The sequence below is a fragment of the Centrocercus urophasianus genome, unplaced genomic scaffold (genome assembly GCF_019232065.1).
Source record: "Centrocercus urophasianus isolate 14NV4802_14NV808 unplaced genomic scaffold, USGS_Curo_1.0 seq_2, whole genome shotgun sequence".
NCBI lineage: Eukaryota > Metazoa > Chordata > Aves > Galliformes > Phasianidae > Centrocercus > Centrocercus urophasianus.
In genome coordinates, this window is record NW_024884755.1 from 7,926,202 (window position 1) to 7,946,500 (window position 20,299).

General features: G+C 46.7%; 1 long non-coding RNA gene across 8 annotated transcripts in view; it reads right to left on the reverse strand.

Annotated features, from left to right (window-relative positions):
* Positions 1-20,299, reverse strand: part of LOC122161794 — a 31,528-nt gene that overhangs the window by 7,696 nt on the left and 3,533 nt on the right. For 3 of the 8 annotated variants that reach the window (XR_006169298.1, XR_006169301.1, XR_006169302.1), the window contains exons 1-4: positions 11,462-20,014; positions 6,045-6,209; positions 2,626-2,710; positions 821-1,011 (exon numbers count right to left, since the gene is read on the reverse strand). This is a non-coding gene — a long non-coding RNA (uncharacterized LOC122161794). Of the gene's footprint in view, positions 1-820; positions 1,012-2,625; positions 2,711-6,044; positions 6,210-11,461; positions 20,015-20,299 lie in introns of those variants that run through there. The other 5 variants (XR_006169304.1, XR_006169303.1, XR_006169300.1 and 2 more) reach the window with 5 other exon arrangements.

Below are 20,299 nucleotides of genomic sequence, written 5' to 3' on the forward strand. Positions count from 1 at the left end.
GCCCCATCAGCCAAGCTGCCAAAGGTGCCCAGAGTCCCACACCTCTGTCCCAGGGAAAGCCCCGCATGCTGGGGACTGGGACCCTATGAGCTTGGGCTCACTTCAGTTAAAGTCTTCCCACTTTATAGCAACAATGTCCTGAAAAGATGGAGGATGCAGAACAGAAAACTCAGCATGGCACAGTGATGCAGAAGAGGTTTCAAAAGGTCAAGTCAGGGAGAAGTGGACTAACTCCGGTATTTTAACAGCTTGGCATCAATGCTATAAATTAAAACAAAGTGTGCTGGATATCTTATTTTGTGTGTGTGGTAAACTGTACAGTTAGAGTCTGAATAAACCTCTTTTGTCAAATTTACTACCTTTCTGATATAAAAATATATAAACTTAAACAAAGAAGAAGTGGAGACCTGCCAAGCCAGCCTACTTCGGTAAGAACTGCACTGACAAGGGAGCAATTGTGTCTTAAAGCTCAGGGGCTGAAACGATCAGTTTTTGGGGGCTGGCAAAGCCCTTCTGGAAGGAGCTGTTTTGTATGCAGTAGGAGCTACAGTAAAAGAAAAAAAAAAAAAAAAAGACACTGTTCTGAAAGAACATAATTAAATTTTTGCTACCAGAACTGCTTCCCTGTTTGATGGGAAGGCTGCATGTAAATAGCTGCTGTGAAATATACCAGGGTAACAGCACCTAAGAGCATTTTAATGATGATATAAAATTCACAAGTAAATGATATAACGTACTAAGTAACTTACTAGGCTGAATATAAAATAAAGAGTGATGGTTTTACTCTGCAGTGAATCTCAACAATGAGTTCTAGGCTTACCAGTCCGATGCCAAACATGGGAACTTCCATAGGCAGCAACACCTAATTACTGCTGGGTGGAGGTGAATCAACCACTTTCCGTCACGAAGCCAATGAGGGACCCTCAGACAATCTGCCAAAGGTGGGTGGGTGAATGAGTGTTACTTTCTTGCTAGGCTCCCATCAGGGCACCACACCTTGTGATATTATCTCTGTAATAAGCAAACAACTTTAAATGATATTGTGTCACTGCAAATGAAGCAGGAGGGTGACCCAGCAAGTCAGATTTCATTAGCGCATGAGGGACTGCACTCCAGCATGCAGGTACACACACACACTTACCTTCAGACCTTCAAACCTCAGCCTGCCGAGCAGAGCAATATAAACCTTAACCAAACACGCCTGAGACTGCGTCTCCTTCAGAGATGCACATGGATTTGCACATGCACAGCAGGCTCATCACTACACCGATGTCCTATTTGCTTTTCTGTGTGCCACTGTTGAAAGTTTTCTAATGCGCTAGGTAAGAAGATCGCAAATGAGGCAGAAATTCAGCTGCTCAATCACATTAATATGGGTACAGTAAAAGATGACAGGATTAAATATATTTTGTCTAATTAGCAAGCCATGTGCAATGCTGCCTGCCCAAGTGTTCATGCACTCAGGCTCATTGCCTCCCACCACTACACCTTCCTGCCTCTTTCCTCAGTTGCAAATACCTGCTCTAGTTCCAGTTACAGGGGACATATCTGGTCTGCCAAACTTTCCAGCTGTGAACACACCAGTGACTCCTGCCAGCCCTCCACTGTTCTGACTAGCATTACCAAGAGTTCTCCATACAAAAGGAGTGATTCAGAAGACTTCAGAGGTGTCACCTTGGCTGGGAACAAGTGCTGTTATCTGTCACAAGGAGAGAGCTTCAAGTCACCCAAGGGTATACCAGATCGGTTCACAAGGGCCTGAACTACAATAGCTAGATAAGTATGCTGATAGAAAGTAAGAAAGAAAATGGTTGAGAAGTCACCAGGTCAGACTGCAGGGCCAGAGCAGGAAAAAGGCTTTGCCAGAGCATATCTAGTGAAACTCAACCGTCTTCTGTGAATTCAACCTGCTATAGGCCATTGTGCTAATGTGTATTTTGGCAAGTGCCTGACCCTTCCTGTTGACTGAAATACTCATGCTCTCTAGAAATGACCAGGCCTGCACCCAACTCTCCAAACAGCTAACCTTCTTTTTTATTTCTTCCTCTTTCAAAACCAGTCAAATCCCTGCTGGGTGCCAGCGTCAGACAATACCACACTCTATCATCCGTTGATCTGGTTCCTCCTTGTTTCTTCTGTTTAGAACTGCTTCATGGTAACACAAAAGCCATAGCAACAACATTAGGATGGTCACTCTTGGTGGCCAGGCTGGGAAGAAAGGGAATCCCAACAGAGGAGTAGTAGGTGTGTCCTGCTTAGGTTGCTTCTGAATTTGACCTGCTCAGCCGCTCCCTACCAAAAATTCCCTCAACCAGCACATCAGGCTCATGCTGTAGGTGTCACAAACTCCACACATGTAATCAACTGGCTTCTTCTGAAAGGGATTAGCCTAAGCATTAGCAAAGAGCTAGATACCATTTTTAAGGTATCAGTACATTTTTTATCCGGGAACACTACCAAGCAAATTCATTTGGAAGCCATTTCCAAACACATTGACAAGAATGCAACTCAGAACAGGCAGCATGGATTTACTAAGGTCAAACTGTACCTGGCCAACATGGTTGTCTTCTGTGCTGAAATGACGTGCTGGATAAACAAGTTAGGGATGTTGTGGATGTCACTTACTTTGGTTTTAGAATAGCCTGTAACATTGTCTCCTGTCCAAAACAAACTGGGGTGGTACAGACTTCATGGATGGTCCACAGCACGCCTGGAAAAAGCACATGAAGCTCAAAAGGCAATAATGGTCAACAACTAGACTTCTAATTAATTGCATTAAGAAATGGCATTTTTCAAGGGACAAAACTAGAGCCTGTCTTCACTAACACCCTGGATGAAAGGGTGCAACGCGTGCTCTGCATGTTTGCACATGACACTGCATTTAGGGTGTAGATCATTATGCTGGAGGACAGGACAGCCATCCACTTGCTCTTCAGCAGACTAACCTGACAGAAATCTCCTCAAATATATCAAAGAGAAAGACAAAATCTGCACACAATACAGAATTAATCTGTGCAACAGCAGAGGATGGGAGCTGAGTGGTTAGCAAGGAGCTTCACTGAAAAAAGAAGCTGGGGTCCCAGTGGACAAAATGCTCATCATGAGTCAGCTGGGAGCCTGTGCAGTGGTGACGGCCAATTGCACCCTTGCTGCACAGGAGGTAACGGAACCAGATGCTCATCAGCAGTGCACAGTATGAGGGCAACGACCGCAAGCTGAAGCAGGAGAAATTCCATTGAATATAACTGGAGAAATGTTTCAAAATGAAAGCCGACATGCACTGAAATGGGTGCCCAAAGAGGTCTGTAACATCTACACCCATGGAGACTTCCAACATTTAACAACAAAGCCCTAAGTAGCCTAGGCTCATGCTGAAGTTAGCCCTGCTTTGAGGAGGTTGTTTGCAGCCCTCTAGATGCTCTTTCCAACCAAAATTATTTGATTATTTTTTAATTTTTTTTTTTAAACAGCTGTTGATCCCGGAGACCTGGCTGGAGTTAGTTACAGATTCCTCGAAAAGAACTAAGCTGTTATCTCCACAGCATCACCTGCCAGTTATTACTTATTTGTAACATGAATGAATTCAGTGCATACATCACAAGTCCAGACAGTCAAGAGACTTCAGGTCTGAGATTTTATCTTTGAGGATCAAAGAACTGAACTTTCTCTCCCTGATCTTCAACCTGAGCAAAAAAAGAGGCCTGTCTTTAATGTACTGTCAAAACCTCCTCACTTCAGAGGCAGCATGAGAAAGACTATTTCTGGGCTTTATTTTAGATTTATGCAGCTTGTGGTGGCAACTGGACACGTTGTGAGACCTTCTAATAAAACAATTGTTTTGGCCTGAAATGTTGTAAAAGCAGTGTACAACAGATGTCCTCCAAATGCAACACCTACTTCAATATCTGTATCCTACCATATATACACGCACATTTATATGCAGCAATCCAGGCTGCCAAATGCTCAGAAAATCTGATAGCTACCATGAGAAATGGTTGCTGGGTCTTTGCAGAATCACACTGCAAATGTGAGGAGTGGATCCATGAGGCTATGCCTTCCAGCAGCATGGGCTGCAGTGCCAGGTGTACCGGCACACCAGGAGAAGCTAAGGACAGAGAACTCCCCAAAATACACTGGTGTGCAAGGGTATTTTTACCTCCCAGGCTCAGCACAGACACAGGTCACCACAGTGAGTCACAGCCCCAGATGTCCCTTGAAAAACCGCAGCTGACCCAGGCACTTGCTGTCAGAACCACAATGAATGCCCAGAAAAAGCAACAGATTTAGCCCTAATCTCTGCACCAGTTGGGGTCTGTGATACCAACACAAAGCCCGGATCAAGAAGCAAAAAATAAATAAATAAAAGTAAAAACCCATATGTATTTGAAAGCACGTCCAGAAACAAACAAGCAAAACCTCTTATCCAAACAAATCATAGTTAGATCTTGGGTGAGACCATGTTTATGAAGGTTTAGCCAAGAAGCTTGCTTGGAGATACCTCTCCAGCCTTAGCATAACACAACCAGCCTGGACAAGCGCTACTAGAAAACACTTCATTAAAATGCTGTTGTGGTATTCATTTATAGGTAGCAATTTATATCACACCCATCGTACACACCAATCTGGCAGCTATGATTGTCAAATCAGACTGCTTCTTCCCCAGTACCCCCTGCCCAGAGCCCACCTCACTGCCCACACTCTCTTAGCAAAACAACTACTTCCCACCTGACATGGCCATCCCTCTGAATAAGCCTTTGTTTGAACTAATTGAGCTCTGTGTGTTCCAAACACAGCTGGGCATCAAAGATGCAACAGTCTCAAGAGCCAGGCACACATCTATGGTGCTCTGCAGCTAGGTACTCTTGGGTACAAGCTGTGACCGCTGCAGAGCTCTCCCCAGGAGACAGCTGGCAGCTGCATTCTGCATCTGCTGGAGAATCCAAGCGGCTTCGGACATATCAAGGGCAATACCAGAGAAGTTTCTCCGTGTGTTACGGATGCTGGTGGAAAAGCTAGTGTGATAAAACACCTTACAAGAAAGCACTGGGTGTGTCTTCAGAGGGGAGAAGTCAAAAAAAAAAAAAAAAAAAAAAAAAAAAAAAAAAAAGGAAGAAAAAAAACTGGCAAAAAAAGAGGTTAGATGAGGTAGCTGGGACTGCCAGGGGCAATCTGAAATCAGTTTACATTAGAGCAGGTTGCTCTTGATTTTGCTACAGCAGTTGTCACGCTTGGTAAGAATAACAAGCTATTCATATGGCAGCCACCATTGTGCAGCTCAGCACATGCAGCCTAGTGGAAAGAAATCTAAGCAAATGTAGTGACTAGGATAGGACATTAAAAAAAAATGGTTATGTAAATAAGTTTCTACTTCAGAAATCTGTGAGAACAATTGTTTCCCTGTAAGAGGGCTTCATCATTGGAGCACATGAGGCTTTATCCTAGATCTGCACTTTGAAATGCCCAGTGGGGACAGCCCACTGCAGCTCCCAGATTCTTCCCACTGTCTGTCCCTTTCAATCTCCAGCTTTTTTTTAATGCTCTCAAGTTCTTCAGCTATCTAGAGTTCCACCTTCATGCATGCCCAGAACTGCCCCAGTCTTGACAGGGCCAAGCAGCTCAGCCCATTTCACACCTAACTCTGATCAGGATCCAGAAACTGGGCGTTGCTTTGCCTGAACCCCCTGAGGGCTTTGATTGGGGATTATATGTTTCTCGGTGACTGTTCCACGTAAAATGCATAAACAGTCCTGGGAGCAGAATCCGGGCTCCCAAACTCCCATGTGAATGCTCAAACCAGTAGGAAAGGCAGCCACGCTCCCTCGCATGCACTTGCTTTGTGGCCCAGTGATTCAACAGCACGTTGCTGAGTGCAAGCAAGCGGTGCCTAGCTCCCCGCTGCATCGTCTGGATGCTCTGCAAGAGATGGAAGGTGGGAACAACGACCCTAAGGACAACAGCAACCCAGTTTGTCACTTCCTGGCTGCCAGCAATCGATGTTTCAGATTAAATATGTTTGCTGTGACAAAAAGGCTGTCTGTACTCACCTTCCAGAGGAGTTGTTGTGCTGGGGTGTCTGCAGACTTAAAAACTGAATTTTCCTATTAGTCTCTCTGGTCCCAACAATGACAGTTTTGGACGTTGTGCAGAAGCATCAGGCTTGCCTTGGGTACATGGTGTGGACTGCTGGCTCTAAAGCTGGCAGGTGGGCACTACAAGTCAAAAAGCATAAAGCTTAATAATGAGACATCAAAGCACTCCTGGGTATAACTTCAAAAGTCTCTATCTGCAAACAGTTACACCAGGAAGTTACTCAGCCTGGGCACTCAGGCCTCGGAGCAACAAATGAGGAGGTTGGTGAGGTAGCATGTGGTAAGGCATAAACACCATTGAGAAAATCTGTACTGCTGCTATTGCTTCAGAAGCAAGTCCTACTTACCCCAGCACTGCACTAACTCCCTCCTGGGTAAGGCTCTTTCCCTGACACACTTTGTCATGTCTTTTAATTTAGGAGGAGGGAAAAAGCTTGGCTTCTTCCAAAAAGCAAAGAACTGTATTCAGGTAATTGTTAAATAGCAAAATGCTCTCTGTGCCCATTTGCATTGCACCAAGAAACAATTTTTCAAGAACTACTTACTGTAAAAATGCACAAATGGTAACATTTCTTTGAAGAAACATCACATGAACCCAAATGCACAAAAAATGCCTGGAAAACACCCTATCTTGCACAGAAAGCAAAAGCTGCTCCTAAGTTTCACTTACTGCAGCAATGGCTTCACAGCCAGTTTCCCCATTTGCTTCAATGCTCAGAAAGTTCCTTTGGAAACCACTCAGCACACCAAGCACACACACACGAAACATAAGGAAGAGCCAAGTTACTTCTAGCAATTGCTCTCAGGTACCAGCATAAAGAACAGAGCTGTTCACATTGTCCCCAGGGCATGATCTGGGGGCAACATCTTCTGGTATCACAGAAGAACATGGAAAGAAAGAGGTAGCTTTGAAAACTCTTCTCAACTGTGTAATTTGGTCCAAACTAATCCACTGGGTTTCCACTACCACTCACCTTTGAATTGTCCCTGCATTCCCTACCCTGGGCAACACCAGAAACTCCCAGCTAAAAGCAGAAGCAGCTGCCAGCCATGCTGTATGACTACTGCTCTAACAATCTCATGTCCTCCACAGCTTGGTACAAGGCAGAGGTAGAGATGCTTTCCCTGCTGGGTTCGACCCCAGGACCACCATTAGCTACAGAGCACACACAGCGTGCTGACAGTCGTCATACAGGTTGGTGGTTATTTTTACTGTGCAGCATGTGTCTATTGGTCAAAATACAAGTGTAAAGAGCACTGCAGACAATGAGCACATTCAGCATTCATCTCTAAGACAGCATGAAATACTACAGTGACCTGTGGCTGTAGCTAAGCATCTGAGCACCTCTAAATGAATGCAGATATGGTAGCTTTTGAGCAAGGCCTGTGTTAGGACAGAAGAGGCTACAGGAGCTGCATGGAAGAAGGCTGGCAGGTGAATGAAGGGTGCTCCCCTGTCAGAGGTGCAACAAAGCCCAGGGCTTATTGGAGAACTAAGGCTGATGACTGCCAGGCATGTGAAGTGCTGAGGTACATGCTGAGGAAGCATGTTGGTGTGCTAATTCCTGACAAGGAAGGCTGCATGGTCCAGCAGCAGCGATGCAGTGCTCTGATCCACTGCACTGTTTGCAGGGCACTAAACACACTATTCTATGGAAATCACTAATGGCTTCAGGAGAAAATTAACAGATGGTCATGGGGGAAATCTCCCAAGGGTTGTTGTTTTTTTCCCCTCCTTCTCAATGATAATAGACATTTTCTGAAACCACCTGCACAATTTCCCAGGCATCGTGGCTGGCTGCTGGTTAGAACAGAGTGTGACTGCAGTGCTGTTTGCAGCACTAAGCTTGCTTTCCATTGTGCACCCATGCGTCCATGAAAGACTGCATAATCCAGAAATTCACCATCGTGATATCATAAAGACTGATGGGGGTTGGTAACTAATGCTCAGGATTAGGTTCAGGGAGTACTTAACGTTTTCTAGCTAATCACATTACTTCAGGTACCAGATACACTAGCTTTCCTATTGGTATTAGGGGAAGAAGCAAATCCTGACTGGTGTTTGGAGGAATAGTGAAGTGTATCACTGTTGCTAATGACTCCTGAAACTCACTACAACAGAAACAACAGATGTTACCCCAAACAAAGAGCAGCAAGAGGACACAGCAACACATCCAGGGACAGGCACAGAAAGCTTTACAACCCTCGGTGTATAATTCTGTGGGAAGGTGGGGATGGGCAACAAATATGTATCTCATGAGTAATGAACACGTGTATTTTCATGTGGCATCACCATTCTGTAAGGGCTGCCAGTTAGTAATTCTTGCTGCTCTCCCTGCCAGGACATGTGACATACAGCATGGCCACATGTTCATTCAGAGCAGTGTTGCACCACGAGATCTAGGACTTCATGCCACCTTCCTCGTAGCCTTGCTTTAGCTAGAAGGTATTTGCTCAGATTCTCAGCTCAACCAGACTTCACAGAAGTAGGAATCAATTCCACCATTACAATCCCTGTTGCCCACACCAGGTGTTCTGGGATAAACATCCTCAGCACATCGGATCAATTGAAGAATCTCTGCTAACTGTACTACTTGCCAACCATTCAGCTGCAGCCAGTCACACAGGTACAGACGCACAGGGCAGCACCAGCCACGCCAGCTTCCTGGGCAATGCGTGTTCTCCCCTTCTTCCTTCCCTTTTCTCAGTATCTCAGAACAGTCGGGCAAACAGAAGGGGCATCCAAAATACTCCTTTCCTGGCAGCCAACAGCCACTGGCCCTGTTTCCCGATGTATGTGAACACTCTGCAACACAAGTTGCAGAAATCCTTTTTCCATCCTGCTACAAAGACCCTACAATCTCCCAAGTGTTCTTCCCTGTGCGCTCCTCATCTTCCTCACTTCCACAGTTGCTACACAGCCTCAGTCCTCTGCTCACTGCCAGACAGCAAATGACTCTGCAGAAAGCCCCTCCTCACCACTCCTCTGCCACTGCCTCCTGTGAGGCAAGCCCAGGAGCTGAAGACGACTTTGGTACGGCTCTGGTATCGGACAGATGCTGAGCTCACCGCCAGATGTGACCTGCTCAGTAGAGAAAGTCTTCCCTCACCAAGCTCATTCCCTCCCACCTCGGTTAACAGGCATTTGGAACCGGGCTGTTGATCTGTTAAAGGATCACTGCCTCCTGAAATCACATTTCAGGAAGCCAGAAATTGCAGTTTGCAATCTGCGTGGTTCCTGTTTCCAAAGGTGACCTCATGTGTATGTGCACTCGTGTGTGCACCCCAGCTACCTTCCTTCAAGAAATACCTCTGTACGTGGCAAAGCCCCTCACAAACCTGTGCTGTGGGTGTGTGGTGACTGCCACGGTGCCTGGGTGTTGGTGGTGCCTGCTCTTGCAGTGTGCACATCACAAGCTCTACTTCAGGGAATAGCTGTGTGACATCTAACGTGCCTCAGGCTGGTGCAGCTGAAGGACACGAACATTAAGAGTTACAAATGAGAATCTGTGGTTAGCTGGCAGCTGGCACAAATGTTGCTTTTTTTTGATAAGCACTTCAAGTGTCTCATGAATAGGAAAACATTTTCTAATGAATCCTGCCTGCGCTCAGTAAGTGAACCACAAAGAACAGAACCCAGCCACCACACTACTTGGTATTTTGGGAAATCATCAGGACAACTGTCGCTTGGACAACAACCATCTTTTTTCACAAAAGCCCATGAAAGGCAGAGGTGCAATGCACACATGCTCAGTCCCTTGGAAGGACACTCTCAGACACCCATGTCTGAATTTTAACTGTTGACTATGGGCCAGGCTCTGAGATGACATAGGTGGTTTTGTAGGTTACATCAGCACCTCCACAGGGTGCAGTAAGCGGGCCAGCTACCACCACAGCTCTGGACTGGCATACTTCTGTAGGGAAGATGCACAGGTCTGATTGAGTCCAGGGGAGAATTGCCCAGGAGACAAATCACGCTCTATCCAGTATTTCATCCTTTGCTCAGTTTCCGAGGCAAGCACTGGCAAAATATGGAAGGTTCTTTTGCTGCTGCTGCTGCTGTGGATCCCCAGCTACAAATCCTCTGCACAGATGTTGAAAATAATCTATGAGAACATGGATTATTTCTAAACTGGCATTTTCATCTAGAATTGTGTTGGATATAATGGTGATGGAAGGACAGCTAAGCTAGGCCGATTTGTTACAGTAAAGCTGTGTTGTACTTCAGATTACTTATTAACAAACAGCAAATGGGCCTCTGCCTTGACCTTTTTCATTTGAGCAAATATACTCCTCCTGCCCCCTGTAAACAGCAGGTACTGGTAACTCAGTCACGTACCCCTCACATTACCAAAGTTAGCTTTCTTCAACTGCGGCAAGGAGTTCAAACTGAATTCTGCCAAGCTCACTAAGGTTATTAGCAGCATTATTAGCCTTAATAATACCAGCAGTAATAATAATTCTCTGGATCACCGTAGACTTGAGAACATCTAAGTAGTTCAAAAATATTAATTAGAAAAACTCAATAGGAGGTCTGAGAAACCAGCAAAAATTGTCAGCTTCACTTCAGAGCTAAGAGCTGAAAATAGAGCCACAGCAAGCAGAAGCAGCTGTTTGCCTGATGAGTTTCAATTAATGAGTGTTTCTTTGGTGTCATGAAATGTTAGGTGCCCAGTGCCTCTGGCAACACTACCAGGTTAAAAGCAGAAGCCCACAGTACGTATCTGGAGCAGTAGCAGGTTTGGGAACTGGAATCCAAAGGATAGTTCCGCCATTGAGACTTGGCCTTAGTCTGGGATGTTCTCCAGGCATCTTTTGCATTATGATCCCTTGGGCTCTTTGGAAAATTCCAGACCTGACGATCTTCAGTGTAGTTGAAGACCAAGAACACGCCTAGAACCTACACGTGTTCTTACGCCAACAAACCATCAACATCCAATCCTTTTATATTAAAACTTCTTGAGTGAAGAAGGCAAACTGTGACAAGCACTCCTTTGCAACAGGTAACTTTGTTTCCTACCTAATCACTTCCCTGCCTTCTCTCCATTTCTATTAAAGCTCTAGTGGGGGCCAAGTCAAGACAATGGCACCAAGACATTTGCAGTGTTCATCTTGGTTCTAAGTTAATTTTTCCTGCAGATATCATCCCAATCCACCTTGAATCACACAACATGAAGCACTCAGTAAACAAGGTGAAAGTTTCATCTAGATTCTTAACCAATGATGTTGCAGAGTCTTTGCAGCAAGGGGTAATTACTTGTATTAATTACAGGCTCCTCTAGGGTACATCATGCCACTGCATAGAGAGGACTGGACATACAAATTGAAGGAGTGACTCTTTTTGCTTTCTTTGATTTGTTCAAAAACCTTACCATTTGTAGGCATAAGGACACAGGCGAAGTCAACCTCAGTGTTTTGTTTGCAGTCGGGATGACGCAGCGCCAAGAGCAACAGCTTCACAATTGAGAGATCCCGGTGCTGTTTCTCACTCTGACACACACTGCTCATGTGACCTGGAGCATGTCACATAACCTGTCTGTCCCCATCTGTAAAATTAGGATAATGGTAGTTAGTTCATGTTTAAGCCTGAAAGATGTCAAAACATAAGAAAAAGGAAGCTTCTCTTCACTGAGTCTTCATCCATCAATGCCTTAAGAGTCACAAAAAGCACTGTGTCTAGATTGATGCCATTTTCCTGCTTATGCTATGATCACTGGTATCTGCCCAGTGGGCAGCTTTTCATTCTGTGACTGTGCTCACTCAGTAAGGCTGGCTTCTCATCAAGCATGTCATTGCTCTGTACTGCTCATTTCTGTCCCACATTCTTCTACCCCTTTCTAAACCCTGATGCCCTAAGGTGATCTCATCAGCAGGCTGCTTTTTCTATAGGTAGCACCAGTCAGAAACATCCTCTTCCAGGCGCTCGCCCCCAGCTGCTGGGTCCCAGGTCACAGCCACCCCCAGCATGTCTGCTCTGTCACTGCGCAGTGCCAGTTCTCACTGCGCACTCGGCCACCCCCAGCTACTACATTCTACCACTGACAGTCAAAGTAGGTTAAGATAATGTTGCCAGAGTCTGGACCCCAGCACAAGAAACCCTCAGAAGAGCAACACCAAAAAATTTGCACATTTCTTCACTCCTTAAGCATACCAACCTGTAATCATTTGGTGGATGTATGTTTTTTAAAAACAGCTGCTTTCTTGACTATTCATTACTATACGAGTTAGTTACTTCTCAGGAAATGTCTTTCTCAGGATCTTCTCTATTGTCTGGAAACATGGCTGATAACTTAATAGTCTAACTTCGCAGTCACAAAATTCACTTCATCCAATTCCTTCAGATCATTTACACAGTTAGATGTTCTCCAACTTCACAGTGAACTTGAAGTACATGGTTTACTGATAATAAATCCCAATGCCTTAGATGTCCCTGTACATCTCCTGTGAGACCCACTGTAATTGCTCCTCACATACAATTGCTAGGTTTGGCGCGTCGTGAGGTGTTGCTCCTGGGAGAACGGCAGAGTCCATTTTCCTCTCACTTCCCTTTGTCTCAGAGCCTCAGTAGCAGCATCTCCTCAGCAGGAGCACACTCTGAAGTTTATGGTTGTGTGATGCCTAGCGACTTCAACAGAAGTCTCACAGCTGTCATCACACATAACTGTTTGAAGATTCAGGCTGTCTTTCATCCCAAACAGACTATTCACAAAAAGCCTGTCATGGTTCAAACCATGACAAAGTCTCAACTACGATTCAGGCACAGTCACTGACTTGGCCAGTTCTCATCACTTACATGTTATCTTCTTGTAGAAGCACTACCCAGGCTGACACTTGGGCAGCACGGAAGTAGCACTGCATCTCTTGGCCAGCAGGCCCTAGAATACAAACACAGATCTACCAAAGTGGGGGCTCTCAGCACAGCCCTCTAGTTGCATTTTCTGGCACAACATCTGACAAACATCAGATAATTGCTGGAAGAATGTCCCTAACACCAGACAGGCTAGAGCTCTGTGGGGCTTCCAAGGTCCCAGCCTCATCGGCGCGTGGATCCAGGGCACATATCAAAGAGCAGGAGCACACCAGGGGCAGGCCCACCTCCCAAAGCCCACATGTACAGGAGCTGTCCTGCACCTGCAGCAGTGCAATGGCGTAATAGCTCACGTCCTCACCTCACCTCTCCTTCCTTCCCTCCATCTCGGATAACTCCAAACGCCTGCCACCAGGCCAGTCAGCAGCTGCCTTCTGTCCTCAAGAGCATACCTGGCTGCACTACGGGAGAAGAGGGGACACCCCGCTGTCACTCTAGCCTTTGGCTCTCACACAGCTGAAGCAGGTACAGGATGACCATCCTGGGACAAGCCCACAGTCAAGGGCAGCAGCTCTTTTCTTCTATCTGGTTCCTCTGAGGAGGGCCCCCTCGACTGCATGGAGGGAACAGGAAGGATCTGGAAAGCTCTGCGGCTCTGTGCCATTTTCATGTTTGTTTACACGCATTACTCCCTGAATGGGCAGAGGTCTGTGAAACTGCTGATTCATGAACATCTCTGCCATCTGTGGCCTCTTCAAATGAGAGCTCACCCTGACCCAAGGATGATTTACTTTTCTTGGCTTTTCATCTCAGTAAACTGATTCTGTCTCCATTCCCTCAGACTTCGAGGGATTTGGGTAAAAACAAATATTATTGAATCTCTTGAAGCTGCTGAGTTAACTCTGAGCAGTTGAGCATTCAAGGCTCTGACAGGGAAGAAAAAAATGGCAAGAGTTAGTTCTGGGAATGACTTCTCCCAAGCCTCGTACTCCGGCATTCTTTTCAAACCTACCAGTCTCATTTGCCAAGTCACAGTTTGGAGACCACCGAAGACAGGAAACACTCTGCCATCCAGCACCTGGAGCTGGGTCTGAAGGGGGATTACAAACATGTTAAGTTGCTGGGCACCGCCACACGTGTCCATTCCAGATAGGATACAGACACCTTGCCTCATCACCAAAGAAGCTTAGTTTCCTTCTTCCACACTCCAGTCGCCACCACGATGTACCTGCCTGCTTTTCGCAGCTGTCTTCGGCTGTTGTCCTATTTCACTTCCTTCCTCTCTTTTTGCTCCCTGCTCTATCTGTTGCTGCCAATCCACTTTCCCATTAATGGTCACGGTCTCACCAAGCAGGGCGAAGCTGTGGTCAGTAAGGTCTCCTGTCAGGGCATGTTATAGAACTCTATTACAGCCAAGCAGCTGCCCCTTTTTTCCCCCCAGCTATGTCTTCCTACTTGTGAAACCATCCCCTCAGAACCAGAAGAACCCGCTCCAGAGGAAGGTGCCTGAGTGGGGCCCTGAAACTCAGTTATTAGAGCTGACACTGAAGTCCAGAGGTGCTCGGCTGCACCACCCACAAACGTCATGCGAGTGGAAGGTGCTGTGCATGCCTCAGAACCAGCCCTGGTGTTATCGCAGGACAGATCATAACCACCATCATAAAAGCGTGCAGTAACGTCAGTTTAATTAATGGTGAGAAGAACTAAGTCTTGCCAGGCCAGATCGCAAATTCAGAGTTTCTCACGTGATGACTGTCAAATTACTGTCTCCACAAAAGAACGTCAGAGAGCACATTTAATAAACGTTGGAAACGTTTATCAGAGCAGCAGTAGAGATCCTGGCTGATCCACTAGGATCCCTGGATGCAGATCCAAAAGCAGAGACAAGCTTCAAGGAGTTACCACCAATCAAATACCTAAAACAGGACAGTTCATAAACCTGACTTAGGAACCAAATTCCAGTTTCAGCAAGGTCCCTCCCCCTCAGTCACCTGCACTCTCTGGTCTATCTCTGATTCACGTGCAAACTTTCTGCTCCCCCACCAGCCCAGCACAGCATCTCCAAGGAGGTGCATTTTTCCATTCTCATTCACAGGCACACAGAGACAGAGGGATGTCTTCTCTGAATGCCCAGAGGAGTGGGGTCTAGCAATCCAGCTTCCAGTGAGACAACTGTACCCTGGGTTCCTCACAACACGAAACCCTGATCACTTCACTCTGAAACAACCTGCTGACCAACAGTGGGACAGGAAGCAGAAACACCCCATTACTGGGAGGCATGGTTTCATGCCAAAGGGTTTCACCCAGAATAACTGGGGGCTGGCTTTTAGACCGTCTCATGGGAAGTGAGAGATGAGCAGATTGAGGAACGCACTGAACTCAGGTCACTCACTTCCCCAGTGAATGCTCTAAAATAAATGATAGTGACTTAGAAGACTGATACCAGCCAGAAGGAGGGAGTAGCACTCTCTTGTTTCGGCAGGATTGCTGGCTCTGTCCCTGGGGAGACCCTTGAAGCCCTCAGAGGACACAAGCATGAAGCATGCATGAAGTTTCTGTTTTCAGATGAGATGGCAAGGGAGCTGAGAATGGAAGGAGACCGCAGAAACAGCTGCATTTTCAGGGTGTCCTCTAGACATCAAACACTGTTTGGGAAGCCTCAGCACATCAGCTCTGCTCTTGGCTTCAGGGTGTGGCTCTTAAGGCTGCACAGCACTGCGCCCAGTGCTCACATCCCTGGTGCTCCTGGGCCAGCAGTCAGCTAGCATTATGATGGGTCAGGGTAATGGGGTACCCAAAGCCACCAGAACGAGGTTCCTCCGCTCTATCCATGCTCTCTGGGTGAAAGGATGTGGTTTGCTGAAGCTTTCCAAGTCTCCAGCACATTGCCATTGACTAGTCACGGGAATTTTATCTTCTGATGAGACTCTGGAAACAGTTTATTCCTCCTCTGTAGAAAACAGGATAAAAACCTGAAGTGACACTTTCATATTGCAATAAAACACTCTTTCAAGCTAAATAAATTCTGCCTCATCTGGATGAAAGCGCATTGTACTTCCATAGTCTTATGTGTTACCCTGCAGTACTAACACGAAAACAAGCCTTTCACACAAAGCAATCAGAGAAATGTATTTCAAGCGTTGGCTGGAAGTTTCATGTACAGAATTTTTCAGGTCTGCCATGAAAAAAGCAACATCATACAACTTTTACAAGCTGCTTCTCTTGGCAGATAGCATTGCCATTCTCAGTTCAACTCAAAAGGCTGAAGTGACCAATACCACTCAGCTAAAAGCAAACCCCTGCCATTGCTGCAGCCACTGCGGAGTTCTGCTTTCATGCTGCTGTTAGCAAAGGGAGTTTCAGAAGAATTTTGGATTGGCTTGGAAACAAGTCTAGCAGGGTGCTACAAATAGAAATAGCAGAAGAAGGTAGCAGAGTAAAAATATGCAGTGCTAGATTGTGGGTACGGAAGTATTGGCAGACATGAAGCCAACACAAAGATGGGCACCTGCTATGATTCTCAGTGTATCCCATTTCCAAATTCCCAACAAAGCTCCTGTTTGCACTAATCTCACCTCCCTCCTTCACACTGACACACACAGCCATTCTGGATAAAAACACAACATCTGGGTGCCTACAGCAAGGCGTTGCTCACACACCCAATAGCCTGGTTATTTTCCAAGGTGCAGACCACGTCCAGTTCCTACTGACTCCTGCAGGATTCGTCAGCCTCATTTAGGCATTTAAATATGGATTTAGGAGCCTAACTTTTGGCACTGGGGGTGGAAAACTCTAGCCAATAAGGCTGCACAATCCTATTACCACGACGGCTTGGAAATGTGAGAACTCAGCAGTTTGGAATAAGGCGCCACATTAAAAATAGATTAAACTGAAAACAGCCCATGCAGCCTCCGGCGCCTCGGACAAGTGTCTGCCAGCTGAGATGCCTCGCAGGTAACTGTTCGCGAGTGAATCAGGTGCTGGCTGGAGGTGCCCACAGCTGCCTCGAGACACAGACAGATTTTTATTCCAGAGACACTGTTTTTTTCTAGCACCATATGAAACTCAGCAGCCCTAACCCTGCGGGGATCCGTGTAAACCTCCAGCTTGCTCTGGTTCCCATGGCACTCACATCCACTAGTCTCACTTTGAATTTCAGGCTCACGAATCCCCATTCTCAGCCTACAGATAAAGGCTGCCAAGCCAGTGCTCCAGCAATGGAGCAGGACTGTTTCCCTTCCTTGTGACCCTGAAGGAGCAGTGGTGGAGCCAGGCTGCCCTGTTGTGACGTGGACAGCGTGACAGCACACAGCGCAAGGTGCTGGGAGGACTTGTTTCCTGGCCCGCTGGCAGCCTGAGGGTGAAACAGGGAGAGCTTGTCTCTGTGCCTGGTGGCTTCCTGCTGGCCAGGGACAAAAGTCACTTGTCCCTTTGGTTCCCCAAGACCCACCCAGCATGACCGCAGAGATCTGACCTGCCGACAGGCACTCATGGCAGTGGTGGGGTTGCATTTCAGTGGCTCGGCTGCTTCTCCTCCAACAGCTCCCAGAGGAACATAATGCTTTTATGCTTAATATACATGCTGTCATATTCAATTATATCTTTTCTTTGGAAGCAACTTCATAATAGACCAACACAAAACAGAGACCCAAACCCCAAAATCCAACAAGCAAAGCGAGCTGAGCACGGCTGCAGACATCACCGATGAATTACTGCCCCTCCAGCTGACAGAGAGTCTAGAGAAGCCGTGGCCTTGCCAGCTTCACAAGAGCCATCTGCCATGCCCTGGCGGTTACTGGTCACTAACAGCACTTCGCTGGATTTCTGCTCTTTCTCTTCTCCATTCCCATGATGTGGTGAGGCCCTTGATAGCGGCTTTTGCTGCCTCATCAGCATTTGTGGCATAAAAAATTTGTGACAACAGAGCAAACCTTTGGATTCCACAGCTGGCTGCCTGAGCACAGAAATGACCGAGCACGACCCCAGCTCCTGGCTGTCCTCCCCCACAGTCAGTCCTGCCATGCCTGATCCACGCAGAGGTCCCAGACTGACAGCAAGGAGCACGACCTCACAGCAAGGACAGGCAAAGGACCCGCTTGGAGTACACTGGCTGTATCTGCATGTGTCTCAATGAGCTGCAGTAACATCACAGACATACTCCATCCAATTTCATCTTCAGCTGAGTACAGTAACTCACTGAATACTGCAATACACTTGACAGATTAAGAAACCTTTTGCGTTTTATTATGGTTAATTTCCTGTATATCTCTCTGCAGTTTATTTTCCCTGCAGGACTGTTTGGGAATGCCTTACAATAACAGGACCAACAGTACGTACCAGGTGTGTGAATGAGTAACTGCCCACAATAAAAGCTCTGCCAAAACTCTGGGGGATTTCAGAGCATTCTATTTCTGTAGATACAGGACGTCTGAACACACTGCCTGGTTTTCAGTGGAATAAGTAAAAATGGATGATTGACAGATGGGGATCTATCTCCTCCAAGCCTTAGGGTTTAGAAAGAGCTCCCCTACTCCCCCAGTCTACATACAACCTACATATTTCGAGATCCAGAAGGCACCTTTTTTCATATGTAACTCTAAAAATTTACACTACGCTTTATAATCCTAAAATACCTCCATGGCACAAAGCCACGTTTGCAATACGTGGGTGGAAAAGCTGTCAGCATAGCGGAAAAAGAAATATTCTGCTGAAACTCCAAACTTTGCAGAAACAGCTGAGTCACTCGTTTGCAGTTAAGGTAGCCTGGGCTTGTTGCCCTCTGTGACTGTTTGGTGCCTGGCACACACAACCAGCCCCTGCCTGCCAGCACCCGGCACACCTGGGATGAGAGTGCTCCCCTCACAGGTGTTTCTCACCACCCACTAGTAGCAACTGTGTGATGCTGACCAGCTGGAGGCTGCAGCCCCGGGGTATCCGCAGCACTGCACCGAGATGCATGCTGCCCAACTCACAGCCATCAGCTCAGCCCTGCTAGCAGGATGACACGCAGCAGTATCGACAACTTACAACCTGACTACAGTTCTTAAGGCAAACGATGTCCCCCCAGCCTCATGAGAATCAGTATGTTTTTACTAAAAAGCACGAACATAATGAAAAACTTGAAAACCTCACTCAAGTGCACTAAGCTAGAAGAGCAAAAGACGAAGCTGAACAAAAAGATCTCCACATTTCATTCTCTTTCATTAAGTCTCCTGATTCTTTAGTCAGTACTAGTGCCCTTGGTTGGTAAGAGCGAGCTGCCCATGAGCCATTTATTAGCACATAAAATTAACGAAATTGCAAAGCTCTAGCAGCCGTAACTGCCAACAGATTATAGACTCTACTAATGCAGTCATACGTGAAATCTAGAAAGTTGCTTACAGGGCAAGTTTGCTACTCTAAGATCAGAAGTAGCTTTGCATTTTCAACTCTAACTAACAAATTGTCTATAAAAGCTGATGTGCCACACTTTGGTGGTACGTGCCAGCAGCTGCACATGTTGATGGGGGTACAGCCCACACTGGACATCACAAACACCTGCCCAGGACGTGCACACAGCCCAGACATGAACTGTATCCTTGCCCTGCTCTCCTATCACACTGGCATTCTGGGAGGTATGTGGGTGACGGAAGAAATGCAGGGAAGGATTCCCCTGTGTTTCAAAATTTTCTGTAACTTTTCTGGTCGCTCTAGTGTTTCACAGAACCCAGCAGTCCTCCCAGCAAGAGAGCTTCGCTTTTCACGGGAAATGACTCTGACTGGGGCGAAAAACACGCTTTTCTAAATAAACAGATGATGTTATATAGCATGAAAGCTAACAAAATAGCAACCTCAGCATGCCTACCGCCTGCCTGCCATCACACTGCACCCATCAGGCTCTGGCTGGAGCCCTATGCAAGTGTTGGGTCTTCAAACAGAAGCTGTCGTACCTCCGGCTGTCCCGTGGCCTGGATCCCCCTCCTTTGGAGCCTTGCTCCCACTCCAGCTAGGCCTGCTGCCAGCAGCATCAACTCTGAATCTTCTCGCCCCTACACCTCAACAGCTGCTGTTTGCCTTTTCTCTTTTCTAACCTCCCCTCGGTATATCCCATTTTCTTCTGAACACTGCAGGTCGCAGGCCAGAGCCAGCAGCACAGCTCCCACCTCAGCCCCACCACGGCCCACAGAGCCAGCAGCACCAAGAGCACCAAGAGCTCCTCCCCAGCAGCAGCACGCCCAGGGAGCGCTCCCTCAGTAACCAGCAGCGCGTAGTGACAGCATGAGAGGACAACTGCAATCCACAGGGAAGGCGTCCGGCACTGCAGCGTGCAAGCCTTCAAGGAACACCCTCAGTGACAAGCAGGGAACACAAATACCAAAATACCTACTGCTCACACTGCCCTAAAACATTCTCATTATTTGAA